The sequence below is a fragment of the Pseudophryne corroboree genome, chromosome 4 (assembly GCF_028390025.1).
Source record: "Pseudophryne corroboree isolate aPseCor3 chromosome 4, aPseCor3.hap2, whole genome shotgun sequence".
Classification (NCBI taxonomy): domain Eukaryota; kingdom Metazoa; phylum Chordata; class Amphibia; order Anura; family Myobatrachidae; genus Pseudophryne; species Pseudophryne corroboree.
Genome location: NC_086447.1, coordinates 185,747,895 through 185,773,544, shown reverse-complemented (window position 1 = coordinate 185,773,544; position 25,650 = coordinate 185,747,895). Strand labels below are relative to the sequence as shown.

The 25,650-nt window shown below is 45.4% G+C and overlaps 1 long non-coding RNA gene across 4 annotated transcripts in view; it reads right to left on the bottom strand.

The window, feature by feature from the left end:
- LOC134911237 (uncharacterized) overlaps window positions 1-25,650 on the bottom strand; it is a 199,799-nt gene that overhangs the window by 68,800 nt on the left and 105,349 nt on the right. For all 4 annotated transcript variants that reach the window (XR_010176422.1, XR_010176421.1, XR_010176419.1 and 1 more), the window contains exon 2: window positions 4,510-4,678. This is a non-coding gene — a long non-coding RNA (uncharacterized LOC134911237). The remainder of the gene's footprint in view (window positions 1-4,509; window positions 4,679-25,650) is intronic.

Genomic DNA, 25,650 nt, shown 5'->3' with positions numbered 1-25,650 from the left:
ATCCCATTTGTTAACTGCTTTATATTCACAGGAAGACTTCTACATTTGAATAAGAACAATAGAGAAAAAAATATTTTTCAACGTTGCGCTAGCGCCCGGTTAACTATGCAGCTGAGAGTTTCACAAATACTCTCTGCAAATAAATGACAGAAATAAATTTGAATAAGAACAGTTGATTCCTGAGACATACCTCCCAACTGTTTTTATCGATTTTAAATGGACAGTCCCGTTTTTCTGGGACCGTCCCACCCGTGGGTCACAGTGTCCCGTGGTAGGGGGGCAGTTAGGAGACCTCTCTCCCCTACTGCCAGCGCTGGTCATGCCTCCACATCGGCAAAATGGGGGCGTGGCACATAATTGCTGCACTTCCCGCGAGGTCATGCCCCCTAGTTGCAAGGCCACACCCCCTAATTTTGGAGGCACTCGTCTGTGCCCACCTCCAAACTTTAGAAAGTTGGGAGGTATGGCCTGTAATCTCCGGCACTGGCAGAGTGGTAACACAGGTCTGCGATGAAAAAGCTTTTTTTAACGAATTTATATGATTTTTGGCTACTAAACATGAAAATTACTCCCGATTTTGCATATCACATCACGTTTTTATGCAAAATGTATATTTCTGAATAAGTAATTTTTTCATGTTCATTAAAGTAATAAATGTATTCTGGCTACATTTATTATAAAACATTGTCTTAAATGAATTCAGTCGGTAGAATAAAACGTTGCAATTCAGTTCTCGTAATAAAACTTCCCCCCGCTCACTGCCAGATTAAGGCATACTTGCCTACCCTCCTGGAATGGCCGGGAGGCTCCCGAAAATCGGGTGGCCCTCCCGGCCCCACGGAAAGGTGGGCAAGCCTCCCACTTTCCGTGCTGCCCCTCCACGACCCTCCTCGGCCGCCCGCAGCAGAGAACAAGTGGGCGGTCCGAGGGGGTCTGATGACGCGATTCGCGCTGAATCGCGTCATCGTAGCTCCACCCCCGCTATACAGCGCCTCTTTTCACGGCACTGCATAGCGGGGGGCGGAGCCACGATGACGCGATCCTGATGACACTCCCCCGGACTGTCCACTACCCTGTTGGCCATGCCCCCGGACCACCCATCCTGCTGCCGGCCACGCCCCCATGCACCTACAACTCTGCCTCCTCCCGGAGGAGGGGGCAGCAAAGTAGGTAAGTATGGATTAAGGTCCACATGGGCCTGGAGCTGAAATTTATAAAGGGCCTAAACCCCATACTGTCCAAAGGAACACTGCACACACACAACTACAACTACAAGGAGAGCTGGCGAAGGTGGAACCAAATACAACAGATGCAACACAGTTTTGCCCTGTGCCGCCTCATTTTAACCCCTGCCTACCACCACATATACAGTTTACACACACAGCATTTTTACAGGCCCTGACATTAAAAAGTTAATAAAAGATGACCATTTCGGGCATGTAATGAATATTGTGGAACTTTCGGTGTGGACTTCAAACAAGTGATTTCAAAATTTTTAGGCAATGTCAAGGATCCAAACTACAAAGAAATTGTCAGGACAATGCTTAATAGTTACAGAAACCTTGGCTGCAATATGAGGTAAAGGTACATTTCTTAATTCCCATATTGAGCAATTCCCGAATAATCTCAGAGACTACAGTGAAGAACAGGGTGAACGGTTCCATCAAGACGTTAAAGATGTAGAAAGAAGATACCAGGGTCGTTGGGACGTCAGCATGATGGCTGACTACTGCTGGTTGATACACAGAGACGACAGAAAAAACTTATAAGCAAAAAGCTAAGTTTGAAGACAAAAAACCCCAAGATATTAATTTTTTTTTCAATAATTATGGTTTTGTTTCTATAATTGTTTGATTTTATTGTTATGTTATTATATAATTAAGACAAAAACACAGCGACATCATCTACACTTCTTCGTATTTCACAATAGATATGTCAAGAACAATGAAACTTCTTGTTTTCTCTTAAAAATGTACAGATGGAGCCACGCTACTCGTGGCTCCGTCTATGCCTGGGCGCGCCTGCCCGTGGGTGCACCTAACTCCGAGAGTGTCTCCGGCTGGGCTGGCACGCGCCCGTAACGGAGACGTGCCCCATTCACTAGAATGGGAAAGCTCTTTGTCCGGGGCGCGCGGCCGTGACGGAGACAAGTCCCATTCACTAGAATGGGAGAGCGTCTCTGTGCATTCCCGGCAGGGCTAGGTGGACGGATCGCCTAGTCATGCCGTGAGTGCACGCCTGCGATGGAGCCGCCTCAGATGAGTGCGGCTCCATTTGTATGTAACCCCCTTATAGGTAAATGTGTTGTGGTAATTTTTTTTCTATACTATTTCTTGATGTACACAGGAGTATAATTAAGAATATAAAAATATTATTAAAAAAGCCATGACATCTTTTGATGGTGGTGTCGCAGGGTGGATTTATTTGCAAATTAATATTTAATTACCCAATAAACATTAAAAAAAACCCTAGTAATGCATATGCCAATAATATCATAAAAGCACCGGCCAGTAGTATTCACATACAAATGATTAAGAAACTGTTAAAAATAATGTATCACTGCTGAAGGCACTATATATATTCAAACATAGGTGTGTAAACTTTCAAAGCTTATTACTTGTATTCCCCACGCGGGTACATTGGGGGTCATTCTGACCCGATCATTCGCTGCAGTTTGTCGCAGCGCAGCGATCGGGTCAGAACTGCGCCGGCGCCGCATGCGCCTCTGAGACAGAGAGGGTCGCTGGGCGAGAGGGGGCTGAACGGCGGCATTAAGCTGCCGTTTAGGGGGAGCGGTCCGGCCAACACAGGTGTGGCCGGACCGTTGGGGGTACTCATTATAGTGATGAGGAGAAGCACCTGTGAGTGACTGCTGCATGCAAACCTCTCTCACTAACCAAACTGCATTATTGTACTGCTAATATCTGAGCTTGGCAATTTGACTGTTAATACTGTAAAGCCCCAGAGTAAAACAAACAATATCCGCTTGCTTGACTACTAACAAACAGAGGCATCTTGATGTATGTCCCTGAATGGGGAATAAAAGTAATAAGCTTTGGAAGTTTGCACACCTGTGTTTGAATTAATATATAGTGGGCCTAATTCAGATCGGATTGTAGATGTGCTAAATTTAGCACATCTACGATCATTTACTCTGACATGTGGGGGGACGCCCAGCACAGGGCTAGTGCGTCCCACATGTCAGGCCCTATCCCACCGCACAGGTACAAAAGTATCGCACAGCGGCGATGCTTTTGTACCTGACGAGTAACTCGCTGCCAGCGCAGCTCCTGCGCGCTGGCAGGCTGCTACTCACAGCATCCTGGGTTGCAGCGCCGCAGCCCATCCCCCTAATAGTCCGGTCACTTCTCCGTTGTCCGGAACGTGCACCTCCAATGGCGTTCTAACGCCGTTATCACGCGCCCCCCCGCCATGCGACCGCCTCTGCATGTCAATCAGGCAGAGGCGATCGCATCACTGAGATGCTGATAGCATCTCACTGGGCTCCCGGGGTGTGCGGGCACACTCCACAAAGTAATTCAGACTGCGATTGCTGCCGCTGCAGTGATGCAGTCTGAATTACCCCCAGTACCTTCAGGAGTGATACATTATTTTTAGGTTTCTTGATCATTTGTATGTGAATAATACCGGCCGGTGTTTTTATGATATTATTGGTTTTTCATGTTTATTTGGTAAGTAAATCCCCCATCGTAGTCTTACTATATCTTTGTTGTTTGGTTTAAAGGGCTGAGTACTCCCTTATTTTGATGGCTGTCAGTGAATTTGTGGTCTACTATTGGGCCATAGTCTTTAAACGCTTTTTATTTCCAAAATGATTGACAGGCAGGGAGCATTGTGGGAGGTAATGTGAGGAATGGTGGCAAAAATGCAGACATGACGTGACCATTTTCGAGTTGTGTCAGTCTGCGACTATGATCCCGTGCAAAGTCTGTGGCATCTTACTTCCTGTGGCCATGCTGTGTGACCATAGAGCTAACCAGAACTTTTGTAATGGGCGGATCTGTGACTGACACGGCATCTTTGTATGCAGCTGCTGGAATTTACAGAGCTGCCGTTGGGCGTCAATACAAATCTCAGCGGCTGCTACATTTGCATATTTTCACACAGTTGCTGGGAACAAAGCTGCAGCTGTGAATGCATTAGTATATATCACTGAGTCAGGCTGTAAGAGAGGCCTCCTCACCAGCTCTATTTCCTGCCTCCACATGTGTACCTGACAAAGTACATCTGGCACTGTCATAGATTTCAAACTGCCAATCCACACGTAAATTAACTAAGCATCTTATGTTTAACAGAAAGGGGGAGGGGGACTTTTCAGGCAAACGCAGAATGTCCAGAGGGGGGTTTCCAAATGTTTGTCGCCCGCCCATGAATGAAGGATGCATAATTAGCATGTGACAAACTATAATCTGCCCAAAACAAAGAGCAGGTTATGTAATACAGTAAATCAGACATATGCAAGCCCAATGATCACAGAAAGCCACTTACGAGATTCTCGCTCTGGTGCGATGACTGAGCACTCAGATCCACAGACACTCACAGCAGACTTGGTAGGAATATATGGTGCCACTGGGCATGTGCAGCAGCTCAATTCTACCCTTTATACTTCACGTAGTGGCCACTAGCCAGGCTGTGGGAAGGAGGTCTTCCGGACAACCTATGTATGGAGAGAACAGAATACAGCTTTAAATTACATAATATCACATTCATCAGTGAAGTTTCGTTTTATTGCATCCAGTTGTTTAATTTTTACTATTTAGATGCACATTTGAGCAAAAAAGACGCTCGGCGCAAGCTAAGTCGCACAAGACCTGGTGCTCTAACAAGGGTTGTTTGGTGCATCCGCAGCAATAGTGTATGAGGACACATCTGTAATAAAACTTGTTGAAGTCAGCAATTTCACTGTAGTTTTCTTTCCCATAAATAAGGAGAATAGAATTTTTTTTATTTTCCCCAGCTAAATGCTGATGTTTTAATATTTGTTAATGGTCAACAAAATAATAATAAAAACCCCAGTTTCTCATACGTCCTAGAGGATGCTGGGGATGCTTCAAGAACCATGGGGTATAGACGGGATCCGCAGGAGACATGGGCACTTTAAGACTTTGAATGGGTGTGAACTGGCTCCTCCCTCTATGCCCCTCTTCCAGACTCCAGTTTAGATTCTGTGCCCAGTGAGACTGGTCACACACAGGGGAGCTGTCCTGAGTTTCTCTGAAAATACTTTATGTTAGGTTTATTATTTTCAGGGAGAACTGCTGGCAACAGTCTTCCTGCTTCGTGGGACTTAGGGGAGAGAAGCAGTCCTACTTCTGTGAGTTTCAAGGCTCTGCTTCTTTGGCTACTGGACACCATTAGCTCCAGAGGGTCTGATCGCTAGGTACGCCTAGATGCTCGTTCCCAGAGCCCGCCGTCACCCCCCTTGCAGAGCCAGAAATCAGAAGACTTCAGTGACGGCTTTGAGGTACCGCACAGCGGCCGCGCTGTGCGCCATGCTCCCACACACACAGGCACTGTAGGGTGCAGGGGGTGGAGGGGTGCCCTGGGCAGCATATAACTCCTCAATAGAGACTGGCAAACGAATATACAAGTGCCTAGGCACTATATCTAACCCCCGCCAGTATAAATATATGTAAGAAAGAGCGGGGCTGAAGCACGCCATTAAGGGGGTGCGGCTTACCCCTCACAGTTTATTTCAGCGCCATTTTCTCCTCACAGAGACGCTGGTCCTTCCAAAACACTGCTGTACAGATCAGAGTGGAAAACGAGGGGGGGGGGGGGGGGCAAAGTTGTTTGGTGCAATATAAGTAAAAATAAAAAGCACACTATATAATGAGCGCTGTGGACATGAGCTGGTAAACTCCTTCTGTGTTTCCCTGACAGAATGTACTGGGGTCTATCCCTTTTAGCCAGTGTAATATCGGTGGGTGTTTGGTACACGTGTGGCGGCATTTCTGAGGCTGAGTGCTCTGCCACAAACGGCTGTTGGAATGACTCTGTCGGCACCGCCGATTCCTGATGGTTTTTGATACATATAAATAAGTGTCACAATGTCAGTAGATGTATGTTTTTACCAAGAGAAAACTATATGGGAGACACAGACGTGTGGGGGTGACCCTGTCGGCACCAACAAAATCTGACTGGGTAAAAATTGGAATGAGAATGTCAGAAAGGGCTATACCTATATGTATATGTATGTATAGTACGGTTGCATAGGTCTGTGGCACGAACACAGACGTAGTAATATTTATGGATGTCATATTCATAGAATTTATTTCCCTCAGACCTCTCGGGGTCGCAAAAATGTTATTTTGCCCAGTTACTACTCCCTGAGATCGACACGTATACTGTTTCTTATGTCAACCATAATGTTTCCTGATTAGATCCACAAAATCGGCATTCATTACAGGTTTCATACACATTAAGAACGTATTAACGTCACTAGGGACTCTGCTGTTCCTGACAAAAGGATATATATATATATATATATATATGTGTGTGTTATATATATATAGATATATGTGTGTATATGTGTATTTAAAGGTATATATATATATATATATATATATATATATATATAAATTTATAATGAATGCTGAGGTAAAGTTGTTCCTTCTCATGTGCTGAGCACTCTGTTGAAAAAAACTCTGGGTCTGCCGTGACAAGATGGTTTCAAATCCTCAAGAGGATTCCTAGTGTTTATTCTTTTCTTGCCGTGGATAGAATAAAGTGAGAGTCACCCCCTGTTCTGCATGGGGCCCTGTCACAAAGGATCGTATGCCTGAAGCTATGTGATACTCTAATTATGTGTCCGCGTGTACGTTGTGTGACAAGAGCACTGGAATAGTGTTTGAGGGCAGGTGTGTTTGTCCCAGGTTCTTGTCTTACATGTATTAGAAAAATGTTTTGTTTTGTCAGAACCTTTTCAGTTTATTGTAAAAGCTGGATAAGGGCCCTGAAAGAGAGATAGGGCAAGCTCCAGATGTTGGGCCCAGTTCGGGTCTTTGGCCTCACAGAAGGCTAATCAGGGTTTCAGCTGTGTAAGAGTGTTATAGGGCTGCTGGCCTGATCAGTGTGTGCAGACTGCCTGAGGAGAATCTCTGAAGAGAGAAACACGCTTCTTTATGCAAGTGAGCCATACAGGGTTTACTAGAGAACTCTGTGTTTTTGTTTAGTGATAGTTAGGAACGTCATGTGTTTAGTTAGTGCCGGACAGGCAAGGTATTTTCTTTTGATGTGTGTTTTATTTTCTGCTAAATAAAACTGGTTGTGGCCAGTTGCACCACAAACTGGACTTGTATGATTCCTCAGCTGCTGCTTGCTGCCATTTACCCCAGGAAACGGCACCTTGTTCCCTTACAGTGTTACAACTTGGTGGAGAATGCGTGCATTCCGTTCTGCGCATAAGTGAAAGCAGCAGCTTTATGAGGCCTGCAGAAAACGGTGGTTTATGCAGATACAGCCCAGTGTGATGTTGCTGAGACTCACCCCTGAGGGTTTGATATATGTCCTGGGTGAAAGCAGCTACAAAGCTGCCTGAAAAATCTATCGACATGGAGGAACTGCTTAAAGCCCTGCTGCAAGCTACAGTGGCTCAGCAGGAGGCCAACAGACAGCAGCAGGTGGCAATGAAGGAAAATTGGAGACTACAGCAGGAGGCCAACAGACAGCAGCAGGTGGCAATGGAGGAAAATTGGAGGCAACAGCTTCAGGATAGAGAGGCCTTAGCAGAAGTGGTGCAGAGCCTTGCAGTGCTCCGACCAGCACTAGTTTTATACGGGCCAGTCACTTCCTGCAGAAAATTACAGAGGCTGATGATGTGGAGGCCTACCTGACCACGTTTGAAAGGACTGCCGAGTGTGAGAACTGGCCGAAAGCACAGTGGGCCAGTCTGCTGGCACCTTTTTTGTCAGTTGAGCCCCAAAAAGCGTACTTTGATTTAAGCCCTGCTGAGGCTCGGGACTATGATAAACTAAAGACTGAGATCCTGACCCGCCTGGGAGTCACGCTGTCAGTACGAGCACAACGGGTGGCCCGTTGGGTGTACGCCATGGAGAAGCCTCCGCACTCCCAGATGAACGACCTTATTCAGCTAACAAAAAAAATGGTAACAGCCAGAGACATTAACTGGTCCCCAGATGGTTGAAAGAGTCATCATGGACTGCTATTTGAGATCTTTGCCCGTGGTCCTGCGCAAGTGGGTGAGCCATGGAAACCCGGATACTGCTGACCAATTAGTGGACATGGTAGAGAGGTATTTGGCGGCAGAGGAACTACTGATGACCACCCAGCAACCCATAGATCCTCGACAGCGCCCTTCAGTAAAGACTGGTAAGACTGTTCCGTGGGAAAACGTTGCTGGGCGTTTAAGAGAACGCAAGGCTGGAGAGACTGTAAACACTGGCCCTGGAGACAGGCCAAAGGGGTTAGAAAGGTCTGTGCTGCCCAAACGTGTTGATAATCGTGTGGTTAAATGTTTTAGGTGTGGTATGCCAGGTCATGTTATTGCCAATTGCCCAGTTACACAAGAACCCATGCAATGTGATGCTGCCTTTGAATGTCGCAGAATGTCTTTCTTTGCTAGATTAGCCTGTACTGTGGTACCTTCACCTGAGCTGGAAAAACAAATGTGTGACGTGTTATTAGAGGGTAACCGGGTAGAGGCCTTACTAGATTCAGGAAGTTTAGTTACCCTTGTGAAAGCTGGGTTAGTGAAAGCTGGGTTAGTGAACCCCTTAAAGATCCAGCTAATACCTATTGGGGTAACTTGCATACATGGGGATACCCAACATTATGTCACTGCTGAAGTGAATATAGAAACTTGTTGTGGGTCAGCAATTGGTAAAGTAGGACTGGTCCCCACCTTGGTGCATGAGGCCATAATAGGGAGGGATTTTCCTCATTTTTGGAAACTGTGGGAATCACGTTTATCAACACATGTGAGAAGTAAAGAGCCAGTTGATAATCACAGTGATTTTATGGATGTACGTGTGTCTTCGGAACTTTCTGACCCTTTGCCTTTTGCTAGTTTGGCTGGGGAAGTGACAGATGGGGAGTCCAGTGAGGGTCCTCTTGCTGGAAACAGAGACATAGTAGTTAGAACTGAAAGCGTGCCTGACCTGGAGGTAAAGAAAGATCTGTTTGCGTCTGAACAGTTAAAGGATCCTACCTTAATAAAGGCTAGAGAGAATGTTACGATTGTTAATAGGGAACCTGTGGTACCAGGTGACAGAGTTACGTATCCCCACATGGCCATCTGTAATGAGCTCTTGTACCACATTGTCAAAAGGGGTGAGGATGTGGTGAAACAGCTGGTAGTTCCCCAGCCTTATCGGAGAATGGTACTAGATTTAGCTGACAGTCACGTTACAGCAGGACATTTAGGGGCAGAAAAAAACACTGAAAGAGTTTTACAAAGGTTCTTTTGGCCAGGGGTTTATAAAGAAGTGTCTGAATATTGTTCTTCCTGTCCTGAATGCCAGTATCATGCCCCTAGACCCCATTTCAGGAGCCCACTAGTTCCCATGCCTATTATAGAAGTCCCGTTTGACAGAATAGCCATGGATCTTGTGGGGCCCTTGTTAAAGTCCGCTCGGGGCCATCAGTATATCCTGGTAATAATGGACTATGCCACTCGATATCCTGAGGCTGTCCCTTTACGCACTATCACAACCAAGGCGATAGCTAGGGAGTTGGTGCAGGTTTTTAGTAGAGTGGGAATACCAAAATAAATTTTGACTGACCAAGGTACTCCATTTATGTCAAGGATCATGAAAGAATTGTGCAAATTATTTAAGGTCACTCACCTCAGGACGTCCCTCTACCATCCCCAAACTGATGGGTTGGTGGAAAGGTTTAATAAAACATTAAAAAGTATGTTAAAAAAGGTTGTTGGTAGAGATGGGAAAAACTGGGATTGTTTGTTGCCCTACTTGTTAATGGCCATCAGAGAAGTTCCTCAGTCCTCTACGGGGTTTTCTCCATTTGATTTGTTGTATGGTAGACACCCCAGAGGGCTGTTGGACATTGCCAAAGAGACGTGGGAAGGACAGCCCACTCCTTATAGAAGCGTTATTGAACATGTAACACAAATGCAGGATAGGATTGCAGCCGTGGTACCTATTGTCAGAGAGCACATGGAACAGGCCCAAAGTGCTCAACAGAGGGTATATAACCAGAGTGCCAAGATACGGGAATTTGCTCCCGGAGATAGAGTTCTTGTTTTGGTACCCACTGTGGAAAGCAAGTTCCTAGCTAAATGGCAGGGTCCATTTGAGATTAGGGAAAAAGTGAATGAGGTTAATTACAAAGTATACCAACCGGGAAAGAGAAAACCCGAACAAATCTACCATGTTAACTTAATCAAACCCTGGAAAGATAGGTTGTCTCTGTCAGCGGAGCCTTGCCCTTCGGTGTCTTCACCTCGGTTGCTTCCCGCAGTAAAGGTGTCAGATACATTATCAGCTGATCAGAACAATCAGGTTAAAGAATTTCTCATCCAAAATAGGGAGATATTTTCAGAGCTGCCTGGCTGAACGACCATAATAAAACATGACATTGTCACAGAACAAGGGGTCAGGGTCCATTTAAAGCCATATAGGATTCCTGAAGCTCAGCGAGAAGCTGTTTCTAAAGAAGTTAAAAACATGTTAGAACTTGGAGTCATATAGTGAGTGGTCCAGTCCCATAGTTCTCATCCCAAAGCCAGATGGTAGCATACGCTTCTGTAATGACTTTCGTAAGTTAAATGAGGTGTCAAAATTTGACGCATACCCCATGTCCTGTGTGGATGAGCTTATAGAAAGGCTGGGAACAGCTAGGTTTCTCACCACGTTGGACCTGACCAAAGGTTACTGGCAAATACCTTTAACTGATAGCGCAAAAGAAAAAACAGCCTTTTCGGTTCCGGAGGGGCTGTACCAGTATAAGATGTTACCCTTTGGGTTGCATGGGGATCCAGCAACCTTTCAACGGGTGATGGATAAAATTTTGAGGCCCCATGGAAAATATGCAGCTGCCTATTTGGATGATGTGGTAATTCACAGTATGGACTGGGGGTCCCATTTGGTTAAAGTACAAGCAGTACTGGACTCAATCAGAGAAGCAGGGTTAACTACTAACCCAAAGAAGTGCTGCATCGCAATGGAGGAGGTTAAATATTTGGGCTTCACCATAGGTAGAGGTCTGATTAGGCCCCAATTTAATAAAATTTTTGCTATTCAAAACTGGCCTCGTCCAGTGAATAGAAAACAGGTAAGGGCTTTTTTGGGAATAACTGGGTACTATAGCCGGTTTATTCCCAATTTTGCGACCACAGCAGTGCCGTTGTCAGACCTTACCAAAGGGAAGCAGTCAAATATGGTGAAATGGAACCTTGATGCAGAAAAAGCGTTCCAAGCGTTAAAAGTGACTTTGTGTTCACAACCTGCATTGATAACACCAGATTTTTCAAAAGAATTTTTTGTAGACAGATGCCTCAGAGGTAGGGATAGGGGCTGTGTTGTCCCAAACCAGAGATGAAGACGAACACCCTATAATTTATTTGAGTAGGAAACTCAATGAGCATGAAAAAAGGTATGCCATTGTGGAAAAGGAGGCTTTGGCCATTAAGTGGGCACTAGATACCTTGAGCTATTACCTCTTGGTTAGACAATTCAGACTAGTGACAGATCACGCCCCTTTAAAATGGATGTATGTAAATAGAGGTCAGAATGCTCGGGTAACTAGATGGTTTCTAGCATTGCAGGATTTTAAGTTTACTGTTGAACATAGACCGGGTACACAATTGGCCAACGCAGATGCATTGTCCCGCATCTTCTGTTTGGGGGCTACAAGTGTTCCGGCCCCTAGGTCGAAACAGGGGAGGGGGATATGTGACAAGAACACTAGAATAGTGTTTGAGGGCAGGTATGTTTGTCCCAGGTTCTTGTCTTACATGTATTAGAAAAATGTTTTGTTTTGTCAGAACCTTTTCAGTTTATTGGAAAAGCTGGATAAGGGCCCTGAAAGAGAGAGAGGGCAAGTTCCAGACGTTGGGCCCAGTTCGGGTCTTTGGCCTCACAGAAGGCTAATCAGGGTTTCAGCTGTGTAAGAGTGTTATAGGGCTGCTGGCCTGATCAGTGTGTGCAGACTTCCTGAGGAGAATCTCTGAAGAGAGAAACACGCTTCTTTATGCAAGTGAGCCATACAGGGTTTACTGGAGAACTCTGTGTTTCTGTTTAGTGATAGTCAGGAACGTCCTGTGTTTAGTTAGTGCCGGACAGGCAAGGTATTTTCTTTTGATGTTTGTTTTATTTTCTGCTAAATAAAACTGGTTGTGGCCAGTTGCACCCCAAACTGGACTCGTATGATTCTTCAGCTGCTGCTTGCTGCCATTTACTCCAGGAAATGGCACCTTGTTCCCTTACAGTGTTACAGTTGATTATACTTGCATTACATGCGCATGGGGGAGTAGTTGTATGCAGAAAGGGTCGGTTACCTTGTCATCCGTGATAGTTACCCTGGGGAGAGATTGGGTACTCCTTAAGTAGGGTCATATCTATAACATTGCAGCATACTGCCGTGCAACCACAAGGGATATAGGACTCTTGGGTTTGCGGGCCAATTCCATGGCGGTCTCGGCTAGGTGGGCCGTGTGGATTCACCAATGGAATGCTGATGCTGACTCCGAGAAGAACTGGAGTCCCTTCCCTATGAAGGTGAAGCCTGGTTTGGTGATGGCCTTGTTGTTAAGTTGATCTCGGCAGATGCCACTGGTAAGTCTACCTTCTTGCCCTATGTTCCCTCACAACGGTTGGTGACGCATTATTGTAGGATGCAGTCATTTCGACCGAATAGATACAGATTTCCCTTTCTTTGCAGGTAGAGGAAGGTGAAAAGGTAAGAGGTCAGCAGCCTTTTCAAGTTCGTGGAAGCAGAAATCATCCTCTGTTCTGCAACATCCACCGGATGACGCTGGGTATATCTTGCGGGAGCCCACACCGGTGGGACCACATCTAAAACTCTTCAGTCAGTCCTGGAACGGATATGGACCAGTGGGTTTTAAGAATAGTTTCCCAAGGGGGACATACTGGAGTTTCCAAATGTTTCCCCTCACCGATTTTTCAAATAGGGCTTACCAATTCTCCTCTGGATGGGAGGTAGTATGCGACGCAATACAAGAGTTGTGTCAGGATCAGGTCATTGTCCTGCTGTCCAGGTCACAAAAAAAAAAAAAAAGAGGCTGTTATTCAAGCTTTTTCGTACTCCCGAGGCCAGACGGCTCAGTCAAACTAATCCTATATCTGAAATCCCCAAATTTCTACTTAAAGAAGTTAAAATCCAAGATGGGATCTCTCATGGCAGGGATCTCCAATCTGAAAAAGGAGAAAGGAGGTCTAATTACGGTTTCTTCCGCATTAGGCTTACCTGAGGTTTGCAATTCAGGATTGTCATTACCAATTTCACCAGGGTGAGGGCGGTATGATGGTTGTCCTTCGATAGTAAGGAGTCACTATTACTCTATACTGAGACGCTCTCCTGATTACGGCGAGGTCAAGTAACCGAGTGGTTGTTTTCTTCCAGTGGAGAAGGCTCTGATGATCCAGAGTCTGGTCAGACCTGCAACAGTGTTGATCCATCAATACATTCAGTTGCTGAAAAAGATGGTTGCGGCCTACGAGGCCATTCAGTGGGCAGGTTACATACCAGGGTGTTTTTAGCGGGACCACTGGACAAGCGGTCCGATTCCCACCTGGGATGATCCTGTTTTTCAAGACCAGATCTCACTCCTGTGGTGGCGGCACAGTTCTCATTTCCTAAGCGCAGGTTCGGGTTCCAGGAGGAAAAATTCCAAGGAAGAGGGTCAAGTTAGGATACTTGTCACCACATTACCGGTCTAGAGTTAAGGGCTGTTTATAACGGAGCAAGAAATGGCAGAGGCCAAAAAGATTTTCCGTGGGGCGATGAAACATATACGCGCTCTGTCAGCGATGATCGTTCAAAGAGTGGACAACTGGGAAGCAGACTTCCTCGGCAGACACGTTCTCCATCCAGGAGAGTGGAGTCTTCATCAAGAGGTTTTCACAGAAGTGACAAGTCGTTGGGGAATTCCTCAAATAGACATGATGGCGTCTCGCCTCAACAAGAAACCTCAGAGATATTGTTCCAGGTCGACGGACCCTCAAGCAATAGCGGTGGACGCCCTAGTGACACCGTGGGTGTTTCAGCTGGTCTATGTGTTCCCTCCACTTCCACTCTTTCCAAGATGCTAAAGATCATAAGACGAACAAAGGTTCTGGTGTGCCTCATTGTTCCAGACTGGTCAGGGAGGGCTGGTGTCCGGATCTTCAGGAATTACTCATAGGAGATCCCTGGCCTTCTCCTCTACGAGAGGATCTGTTACAGCAGGGGCCGTGCGTGTACCAAGACGTACCGCGGCTTCATTTGCGGCTTGGAGGTTGAACGCCGGATCCTAGCCTGAAAGGGTATTCCCAGTGAAGTCATCCCTACTCTTCTTCAGGCAGAAAAGGAGTAACGTCAAAACATTACCACCGTATTTGGAAAAAGTATGTGTCTTGGTGTGAATCCAAGAAGGCTCCTACGGAAGAATTCCAGTTGGGTCGTTTTCTCCATTTTTCTTACAAGATCGTGTGGATGCGGGTCTTAAGTTAAGCTCAATTAAGGTTCAGATTTCAGCCTTGTCGGTTTTCCTCCAAAAACAATTGGCCTCCTTTCCAGAAGTTCAAACTTTCGTAAAAGGACGGTTACACATCCAACCTCCCTTTGTGCCCCCTGTGGCATTATGGGATCTTACCGTGGTGTTGCAGTTCCTGCAATCTCATTGGTCGAACCTTTACATAAGGTTGAGTTGAAATTCCTCACTTGGAAAGTGGTCATGTAGTTGGCCTTGACATCCGCAAGGCGGGTGTCTGAATTAGCAGCTTTGACTCACAAGAGCCCTGTTTAATCTTCCATGAAGATGGAGTGGAGTTGAGAACTCGTCAGCAATTTCTGCCAAAAGTGGTTTCATCGTTTCACATGAACCAACCTATTGTGGTACCGGTGGCTACTGACGCCTTGGCGGAATTGAAGTCTCTCGATGTGGTCAGAGTTTTGAAAGTTTATGTCGCCAGAATGGCTCAGATTAGGAAAACGGAGGATCTGTTTATCCTGTATGCTCCAAACAAGATTGGGGCTCCTGCTTCCAAGCAGTCGATTGCACGCTGGATCTGTAATACGATTAAGCATGCTCATTCTACGGCTGGATTGCCATTATTGAAATCGGTGAAGGCCCATTCTACCAGAAAGGTGGGCTCATCCTGGGCGGCTGCCCGAGGGGTCTCGGCATTGTAGCTTTGCCGAGCAGCTGCTTGATCGGGTTCAAACACTTTTGCAAAGTTTTACAAGTTTGATACCCTGGCTAATGAGGACCTCTTGTTTGGTCAATCGGTGCTGCAGAGTCATCCGCCTGTTCTAGAGCTTTGGTATAAACCCCATGGTTCTTGAAGCATCCCCAGCATCCTCTAGGACGTATGAGAAAATAGGATTTTAATACCTACCGGTAAATCCTTTTCTCTTAGTCCGTAGAGGATGATGGGCGCCCGTCCCAGTGCGTACTGTTTCTGCAGTTATTGGGTTATGGTTACACACATGTTGTGTTGCGTTTAAGTCAGCCTGTTGCTGACGTTATTCATGCCGTGGCATGCGTTATGCTGTTATTGGTTGTGTTTACACACAGGTTGCGTTACGTTTTATGTCAGCATATTGCTGCATATTCTTCATGCCGTCGGCTGGTGTTCTATTGAATGCCACATTCTGCGGCATGCTTGAGGTGTGAGCTGGTAAGACGCTCACCGTGGTTTAACAATAAATTCTTTCCTCGAAATGTCCGTCTCCCTGGGCACAGTTCCTTAAACTGGAGTCTGGAGAAGGGGCATAGAGGGAGGAGCCAGTTCACACCCATTCAAAGTCTTAAAGTGCCCATGTCTCCTGCGGATCCCGTCTATACCCCATGGTTCTTGAAGCATCCCCAGCATCCTCTACGGACTAAGAGAAAAGGATTTACCGGTAGGTATTAAAAATAAATCCTATTTTTATTGAAATAATTAAAAATATCAATAAACTCCATAGCATAACCCGGAGCATAGCCTTCAAAGAGCTGAGACATCAGGACCCCAGCAAGATCCCAAGCAGCCACTGGGCCTCAACACCAATTCTGACACATTGGACAATATTCAATTGTTTATCGCTCCTGATCTCCCATCTACAGTGACAGGAGATCGATATTCAATTGTGCTTTTTTATTGCGCTTGTCTCTCCCAGAGAGGTCGGGTTTAGCCATGTAAAGCAGCCATCCCTGGGGAAGGGAAGGGGGGGAAAGCGAGCTTAAATGCAGGTGTCGGCAGATGATCACACCCGAACAGATCAACAATTGAATAGCTCCATTGGGCGCCAACTACTGGCTGCAAGAGAAGAGTTGAATCTCGCCCATTGTGCTCTCAATACAAATAGGCAACAGAACTACCTTGTAAGTATGTCGTAAAATCCTGGGTAATAAAAAACCTTATGCAAATTCTGATATTGCCACAAGAGGGCAACAAAATGCCTAACATTTCTCACAAACCCCAACACTGATTTCATATAACACTTCTCACAACTGGCACTTCTTTGGATAACAAATCAGAATACGGTGTTAGCAATCTGTGTTGTATACATATTTTTAAATCAAGTAGCTTTTGATATGCACTACAGATGGATATGAAAAACAGACAGTAACGCAGTTCAAGACTTCAGCCTGCAAATCATTTCACTGTTTCTCTCAGAGTTGAAAATCCTGAAGAAAATATCCAAACTGACAAGAATCTGTATGTTCTAGAAATGTCAGAGTGAATTTACAGATCTCCTTAAATAGCACAAATATATCTGCTCCTGAGTCACACACAATACTATCAAATATTCTGATGTGTTGGTGCAGAGTGGCAGAGACAGAATTAAAAAGGAGGGATGTTGACATCAGCAAATATCCATGCATCACATTTTTCAGGTATTATTTATCATTGTGACACAGAATCACATATTAACCAATGTGAGTAGGGATATTATAACTTCTTATTTATCAGCACTAAGGCCCAGATCTATCAAGCCTTTGTATATCCATGCTTGGCCACAGGTGACTTAATTACCACCTCAGTCAATTTAAATTTAAGCATCTGTGCTGAGCTATGGATATACCTAAAACCTGGACCATTGGGGTGCCTTGAGGACCTCATTTGAGAACCTCTTGCCTAGCCTGTTGACAGAAACGACTTAATTTCAGACAGAAAAGGGTCCTCAATTGGTTATTCTAGTCCTACTATAACCACTATCTGCGTCAGCAGAACGATGCAGTACTGGCGATACTGGTCCAGAACAATGAGGTTTAACTTTGCCAAGTTAGGGGACTATTCATGAAGCAGTGAAATGTGTGGAGAAGTGAGCCAGTGGAGCAGTTACCCATGGCAATCAATCAACATTGAAGTAACATTTATAATTTGCATATTATAAAATTATACAGAGCAGCTGATTGGTTGCCATGGGCAACTTCTCCACTGTCTCACTTCTCCACACTTTTCATTGCTTCATGAATAATAGACCCCTCAGTCTCTGTACATCTGCACTTGTATTACCCAGCAAGTTGATGCCCAGTGGAACTAAAAGTCAAGAAGAGTGTTATATCAACACTCTGTATGCCAACCTCTCAGCATGGGGTACCTGATGAAGTCTCAATGACAAAACACGTAAACTTGCCTCTTGTTTTGGCTCTGGCTAATATTGTTCTTTTTCCATGTAATCATCAAAATTATCCAGTAGTGGAACTGGATCGCTGCAGTGTAAGCCCTCTCTATTGCTGTCTGGGTGCATCTCTAGCTGGTTATTGAGGTTTTAGATACATTTGTCTTTACTGATTATATTGTTAACAGATTTTTTGTTTTAATATATTCTTATCAAATACTATGCAAATTTGGTCTATGTTCGGCCAGTTGTTTATTAAAGATTTACAGAGCCGCAACTAGAGGTTGACCAGGATGACACTCACCGGGTTGAAGGGAGGAGGAAGGGGTACCGTCCTAGCCATAGGGAGAACTACATCAGTCCGTGGGACTACTCTCAGAGGAGGACAGTCGTCTCCCTCCCAGCATTAGAAATGATGCAGGTGGAATTCCCATCTGTTTACCCACCTCTGCCTCCTCCATCACCTGCCTGCATGGAAGGGCTGTAACTAGAGGTGTGCAAACAGTGCTATTGTCCAGGGCAATGCACCATCGCTGCACCGCGGCCCTTGCATCAGGCTAGCAGTCTGCCTGAAGATCAGGGGTGTAACTAGAAATTTGTGGATGCCATGCCATTGTCACTACAATACCCCTTAGGAGAGTAGGAGAGAGAGAGGGAGCATAGTGAGAGAGAGAGACAAAGAGGGTGTCAGGTGTAGAAAGAGAAAGAGAGGAGTAATACAGAGAGGGAGGCGTCAGGGAGAAAGAGAGAGAAAGATGTGAGATGGGAGAGAGAGGGTGTTAGAGAGAGAGAGAGGGGGGGAGGTGCAAGAGAAGGTGGGGAGTGAACGTGAGTGAGAGAGAGTATCAAGGAGGGAGGGAAAGAGAAAGAGATGGAAGCAAGAGAAAGTAAGAGTGTCAGGGAGAAAGGGGGTGTCAGGGAAAACGAGAGTGAAACAGAGTGTCAGGGAGAAAAATACAGTGTCAAGGAGAAAGACACTGTCAAGGGGAGAGAGAGACAGTGTCAAGGAGAGAGAGAAGGAGAAAGAGACAGTGTCAGGGGGAGAGGGAGAGAAAGACAGTGTCAGAGAGAGAGAGAGAGAGAGAGAGAGAGAGAGAGAGGTGGTGTCAGAAAGAGGGGAAAAGGAGCAAGATAGAGAGTGAGGGTAGTGAGTGGGAATAAGAGAGAGTATCAGGGAGGAAGGGAGAGAGAAACAGAGGGGAGTGTGAGGTTGTCAGGGAGAGATAAAGGGAGAGAGAACACAAGAGAGTGTTGGGGAGAGAGCGAGAGAGACACTGCCAGAGAGAGAGACAGTGTTAGGGAGAGAGAGAGAGAGACAGTGTCAGGGAGAGAGTCACTGCCAGAGAGAGAGAGAGAGTGTGAGAGAGAGGCAGTGTCAGGGAGAGAGAAAGACCGTGTCAGGGAGAAAGAGTGTGTCAGAGAAAGAGAGAGAGGGAGGAGCAAGATCGAGAGGGGAGTGTAGAGTGTCAGGGAGAAAAAGAGAGAGAGAGAGAGAGAGAACAAGAGAGAGAGGGTGTCAGAGAGAGAGAGAGATAGAGTGTCAGGAGGGGAGAGAGAGACACTGCCAGAGAGACCTGCTCTGTTCTGCCGTCGAGACTTGGAGTCGGCCAGGCAGGGCCCCCACTTCTTGCTACACCCTCTGCGCGTCTGCAGCCTGGGGGGAGCAGTGGGAGGAGGGTGGTTGGAGCTATTGGTGTTTTTTCCCATGGGCAGGGGTGAAGGGGGAGCGGCCCTTGGAGGCAGTCAGTGACAGGGAGCAGTGGGAGCTGCGGGCCCCATAGCAGCTGCACCCTCTGCACCCTCGGTAGTTACGCCACTGCTGAAGATGCTCTGGGAAGTGGAATACTACTTGTTGCTGGTGGACCCACCAGGTCAGAACCACATCATGATGTCATGAGCTCAGGTGCGGAGCTGGCAAAGGGTACAACACCAGCCTGTTACGGCACTGCTGCAAATCGATAACTGCTGGTGTAACTGTCATTTTTACTTGTTTTAAGGACATTACATCAAAGTTGGATCAGCCTGTAGTGTGTTTTTCCACTTTAATTTTGAGGGTGACTCCAAATCCAGACCTCCATGGGTTAATAAATTTGATTTCCATTGATAATTTTTGTGTGATTTTGTTGTCAGCACATTCAACTATGTAAAGAACAAAGAATGTAATAAGAATATTTCATTCATTCAGATCTAGGATGTGATATTTTACTGTTCCCTTTATTTTTTTGAGCAGTGTATAGAATATAAACAGAACGTTCAGCACTCACCAAAGCAAGCTCGCTTTGGTGAGTGCTGAACTTTCTGTTTGTATATTTTTAAGTAGGTGGCCATGGGCTACATGCACCCCGCCCTATGAGTGGTGAGTGCAGACACTGCACCCCGCTTCTGTGTTTTTATATTTGTTCGTGTGTGTGTATATATATATATATATATATATATGTGAATTGGCAGCATGCATATTGTTGCATATAATAGAAATGTTTTACATGGCCTAATATTTCAGTCTGAGATGGTAACAGGAGTGTTATGCATATACTGTACAATTTATTTCACAACATCAAAGTCACTAAATCTTCTAATTTAAATCACACTTTGGCAATCACATATATGGGGCCAAATCAATTGACCGTGAATTGGCGGAAAATTACTTAACAGAAAATCCATGGTAACATGAGTCTCACTGGAAGTTTACGCGGATTTTGGTTTGCCACCCGTGAGTATGTAAAAGTAGGGAAAAATATAGTAAACAAGTCTGGGCCTCTGGTACACCCCTCCCAATGAATAAGCGTGCACTTGGAGGCATTTAATTAGCATAATATGGTCAATAAAAACATGTCAATTTTTCATATGAATTTTCTGTAAAAAGTGGGTGTAATTATCTAGGACATGTATTTTGGTGTATTGTATGGATGGGAAATATACTGTTATCCAGTGTTATTTACCACTTTCTGGGGTTCAAGGTGATTTTGCCACTTGCTAATGCAGTTCCCCCAAGTTGTGCACGGTAGAATTACAGCACAGGTGCTACGTTAAGCATTTTTTATTTGAATAGGTGGCGGGAGTGCGCATGATGAGAATAGGTTGGCTTATGCGTGTTAAGTTGACCAGCAGTAAAATCTTGGCTTAATGCAGTTAAATGAATACCTCCCTCCCTATGTGTATGTGTGTGTAACTTTACCAGCCCCAAGTGACAGTTTATTTGGAAGGGAGAGGTTAGAGGATCCTGCCATACTGTACTTAACTGAGCAAAATGTAGAGAAGGATATGGATTTGGAGGACATAATCAGAGACTGTTTCTGTTTTCGGGGAGGGGGTGTAAGTCATTCACTTTGCCTGGGGTGCATGGACTTCATATCACGGCACTGCATATTCAGTAGGTTAGAATCATCTATCGGTATTCAGCGTATTAGTCTCCATCTAAATAAAACCCAGTTTATTTGCTCATCAGTCGTGGTGTGGGTAATTACTATCGCACTATAGGGGTTATTCAGGTTTGTTAGCAAACCAAAAAACACACTAATGAGAAAAACCATATTGCACTGCAAGTGGGGCAGATGTAACATGTGCAGAGAGAATTAGATTTTTCTCCGGCAGGGTCCACAGGTTATCCACAGGATAACAATGGGATATGATGGAGCGACAGCGGATTTGCACCAATCAGTCAAAGCTTTCCGGCCTCCCAGCATGCAACGGTCCCATCCATATATCCCCGCCCCCTGGCTCAGGCAAATCAGTTTTTTGTTTGGTGCGGCAGGAGCCGGACAATGGTCAGAAGGCTGCTGTTTCTTTAGCAGCCCTAAGTGTTCTTAATTTATTTTTATAGTCTTACTATTTTTTGAGTGATCTTTCTAGACAGTGCCTTATACGCATATTGGAAAGAGTCGCTCCAACAACTCTCCGCTGGGTCGCGACAACGCTTACCCACGAGTACAGTGCTGTTTCGGCGGGCGTCTGTGTCGGTCGTCGGATATACTAGCAGGTCCAGCAGACGTTACCAGGCTGTGGCCGAAGCACGGAGAGAAGGTAAGGCATCGATTCCGCTTAGTAGGGGAATACGGACACAGCCGCACTGTATTGGGAGGAGACTACCAAACAGTAGCTGACGCGCCACCACCACGTGTGCTCCAGTGCTAGGCCTTAGGGATCTTAGGTACCAGGAATAGCATGAGGCCGCGATCCCTAGGGTTGATGTCAGCAGTGGGGAGTCAGATGCTCTCCTGGTCGCCCCTCCCCTCGGTTCATGACCAGTTTCCACCGAGTCTCCCGCCATGAACTGTTTTCTCGCTTCCGTCTCAGACGCTACTAGCTACACTAGGAGACGAGGGGACACGGTCAAAGCATAGGTGCTGTGTGACCGGGGCGTCAGTGTTCACTGATGCCTACCACGAGGGGACCCGGTCGCAGCATAGGCGGCTGTGTGACTGGTGCGTCTGTGTTCACTGAGCGCTACCTCAAGGAGAACCGGTCTCAGCATAGGCAGCTGTGTGACCAGAGCGTCTGTATTCACTAAGCGCTATCACGGCTGTGTGACCAGAACGTCTGTGATTACTGGGTGAGGAAGCGGCAGTGTACACTACTAGCGTCTGGATCCACTCAGCGTTCGTTAACGTATGAGCGATCTTGGAACCGGGGTGAGCCTCCCTGTATCCCACTCTTCTGAGTACGGGTAAATACAACACTAAGGTGGTCATTCCGAGTTGTTCGCTCGCTAGCAGTTTTTAGCAGCCGTGCAAACGCAATGCCGCCTCCCACTGGGAGTGTATTTTAGGTTAGCAGAAGTGCGAACGAAAGAATTGCAGAGCGACTACAAATTTTTTTTGTGCCGTTTCAGAGTAGCTCCACACCTACTCAGCGCATGCGATCACTTCAGACTATTCATTTCCTGTTTTGAAGTCACAAATTCACGAATACGCCCTGCGTTCGCCCAGCCACGCCTGCGTTTTTCGAACACTCCCTGAAAACGGTCAGTTAACACCCAGAAACGCCCCCTTACTGTCAATCACTCTGCGACTGAAAAGCTTCGCTAGACCTTGTGTGAAACTACATCGTTTGTTGTAATATTACGACGTGCGTGCGCATTGCGCCGCATACGCATGCGCAGAAGTGCCGATTTTTTGCCTGATCGCTGCGCAGCGAACGAAATCTGCTAGCGATCAACTCGGAATGACCCCCCAAGTCTCTATCTGCCTTTGAGTACGAATAGTTAGATAAAGTGTCTATTGCATATGAGTCTGTACCATTACTGTTGTTTCTTTCACATTGCGTCTGAATACGTTAGATCTGTTTTAAACATGATTCAGTAAATGTGTGCTCCTACATAAATAATATGTTATTTGTAGTTGATAATATACTTATATTGCTTATTATACTAATGTGACTGTCTGCTAGTATTTAGGCTGACTTTACTATATGTCTGTTTAGTCTGTCTTGCAGATCCTCAGTGCTGATGCATGGAGGGTCGGACGAATATTGTTTAAAGATTACAGTCAGAAAATTGTGTAGTATACTGTGGAAGTGCTGATTATTTATCATTTATAAGAGCGGCAAAGGTGAGGAAACTCATATTATGTTTGTTTTACAAAAGCTGTATTGCCGTCTCATGATCTGGTTCAGGAGGGTTCATGTGCATAGTGTTTAGCTTCAGCAGAAATACAAGGCAGATTCAGGTACAAATGTCTCTTCCTTGGGCTATCTTTGCACACATTTTATCCAATAAGCTGAATGGATAAATCTCTTCAGAATCATGTACCAGGTAGAGCCTTTACATGCAGATCCACCTATGGCGCATCACTCCCAGCAGCAGCTTCTCAGAGCAATGGTTAAGTAAAATCTTCACATTCACAGGCTACACATGGTTGAATTCATCGGAAGATGAAAGTCCAATTTATTCTACTTTATTTTACTAAGAAGAGGTAGGTCTCAGCTGGAATATCGCTGAGCTAAATAAAGCAATGAGGGAGCCTGGTTAAAAACCTAGGCACCTATATTTGAAGATCCTAAAAATCAGAGTTTCCTGAGTCAGATCAGCTGACAGAAATCAGGGAAGAGGTTGGGGTTGTGCCCAAATAAAGGTTGGAATCCTAAGAAATTGAATTATAATTACCTTCTTCCAGTTGGGGATGTTTAAAAAAGAGGTGGCTCCTAAAGTAGTTATGCAAGTGATCTACTTTATCTTTGCTTTCCCTGTCTAGGGCAGTCATAGGGCCAAGCCTTGGTTTTGACTTAAATGGCAGTGGTTGTCTGGGCTAATGCAATTGAAGGAGACTCTTTTCATTAACGGCAAAATTCTCATATATTGCAATGATCCTGGAGAAACACCAATATATTGGCATTGTTTCCTCCAAGGCATTAGCCTCAATCATATCTGCACACAGAGCAGTTTTTGGCTGGAAGGTGGAAGCCGATTCAGAATTTAGGAAAGGTTCGGAATCGTCCTTTCTGGAAAGTATTTTTATTTGGTAAAGAATTAACAGATATTCTGAAGTCAGGAGCAGACTCCAAAAAGGTCAACTTTATTCCACGTACAGTTTTAAACTTAAAGTTCTGTTTCGGCCCCTGGGTTTGATTCCTAGGAGGACTAATAAGGCATGGGACATCTACAGCTATATCACACTGGATAGGCCCAATCTCATTTGGGTTGGGAAGATAAGCAGTGTTGAGCCTGGTTGATAATCGGATGCGAGACCATCTGGTCAGGTGCTGTAGAAAAATAAGCCATCAGTAGCATGATATAGGCCTCTGCCTGTGGACCCCTGGCTGGGGAGGGGTGGGGGGGGGCGGGCTTTCTTCCGGCATACAGTTCTGACACAGTACTAGGTATGTTTCGCCTTCACAGCCATCTCGGGTAGAGATGAAGGACAAGGCCTGCAAGAAGCAGTTCAGACATTGCTTCAGCAGGAATAGTCATTCCAATTCCTCTTGCAAACGTGGACAAAGTTTTTACTCCAACCTGGTAAATTCAGAAGCCAAATGGGTCGTGTTGGCCTATGCTCAATCTCAAAATGCTAAACAAATAAATTTGGAACCTCGGTTGCACTTGCAGTCGTTATGTTTCTTATGCTTGGCATAGAGCCAGGGGATTAAGGCTAACCCTGGATCTATAGGATGCTTACCTTCAGGTGCTATATCACTGTCCATCAGTGTTATCTAAGGGTTTGCTATCTTCCAACAGCATTTGGAATTTTTTAGTTTAGGACTTACCTTTTTGGTTAGCTTGACTATTTAACAAACATATGAAGGTGAGCACATTTTATCTCCGCTAGCAGCGGTTAAGAATTTTCTCAGACCTAGATGATTTTTTATCCTGGCACACAGGGATTACCTTTACGTCCTCTGCAACAGACAATAACCTGTATGCAGTGGCACAAGTGAATCAATAATGAACCATTAAGTGTCTCCAGTCCCGTCACATTGAATTATTCACTTGGGGGCTGTACTGGATCAGGTCTGCAAGAAGTAAAATTTACCTTGCAACAAAATATCCAAGGTGTAGTCTAGGATTCAAGTTTTTGTCACACAATCAAATGGATCCATTCATGTAACAAAGCGGGTGATGGGATTGATGGTATCTGCATCAACAGAGTGAAGTATGCACAATTCCTCTCAACAGCTCTGCAGCGTCTGAATTTTACCAAATAGAATCTACAGTCAAACCACATTAAATGTGCCCAATCTCATTGGATCGTGGAAGATGGGCAGTGTTGTCCGGGTTGGTACTTGGAGGAACCACCTGGGAATACAACGTGCTGTAGGTAACTATGGAAGGCTTCAAATAATGAAAACAGAATGGTACTTACGATAAAGTAAGAAGGTCGTCAGCCTGGTGGAAACAGGCATCCCAGCTGGACAAAGGGAAATCCTTTTGGATATCAGATTGGAAAA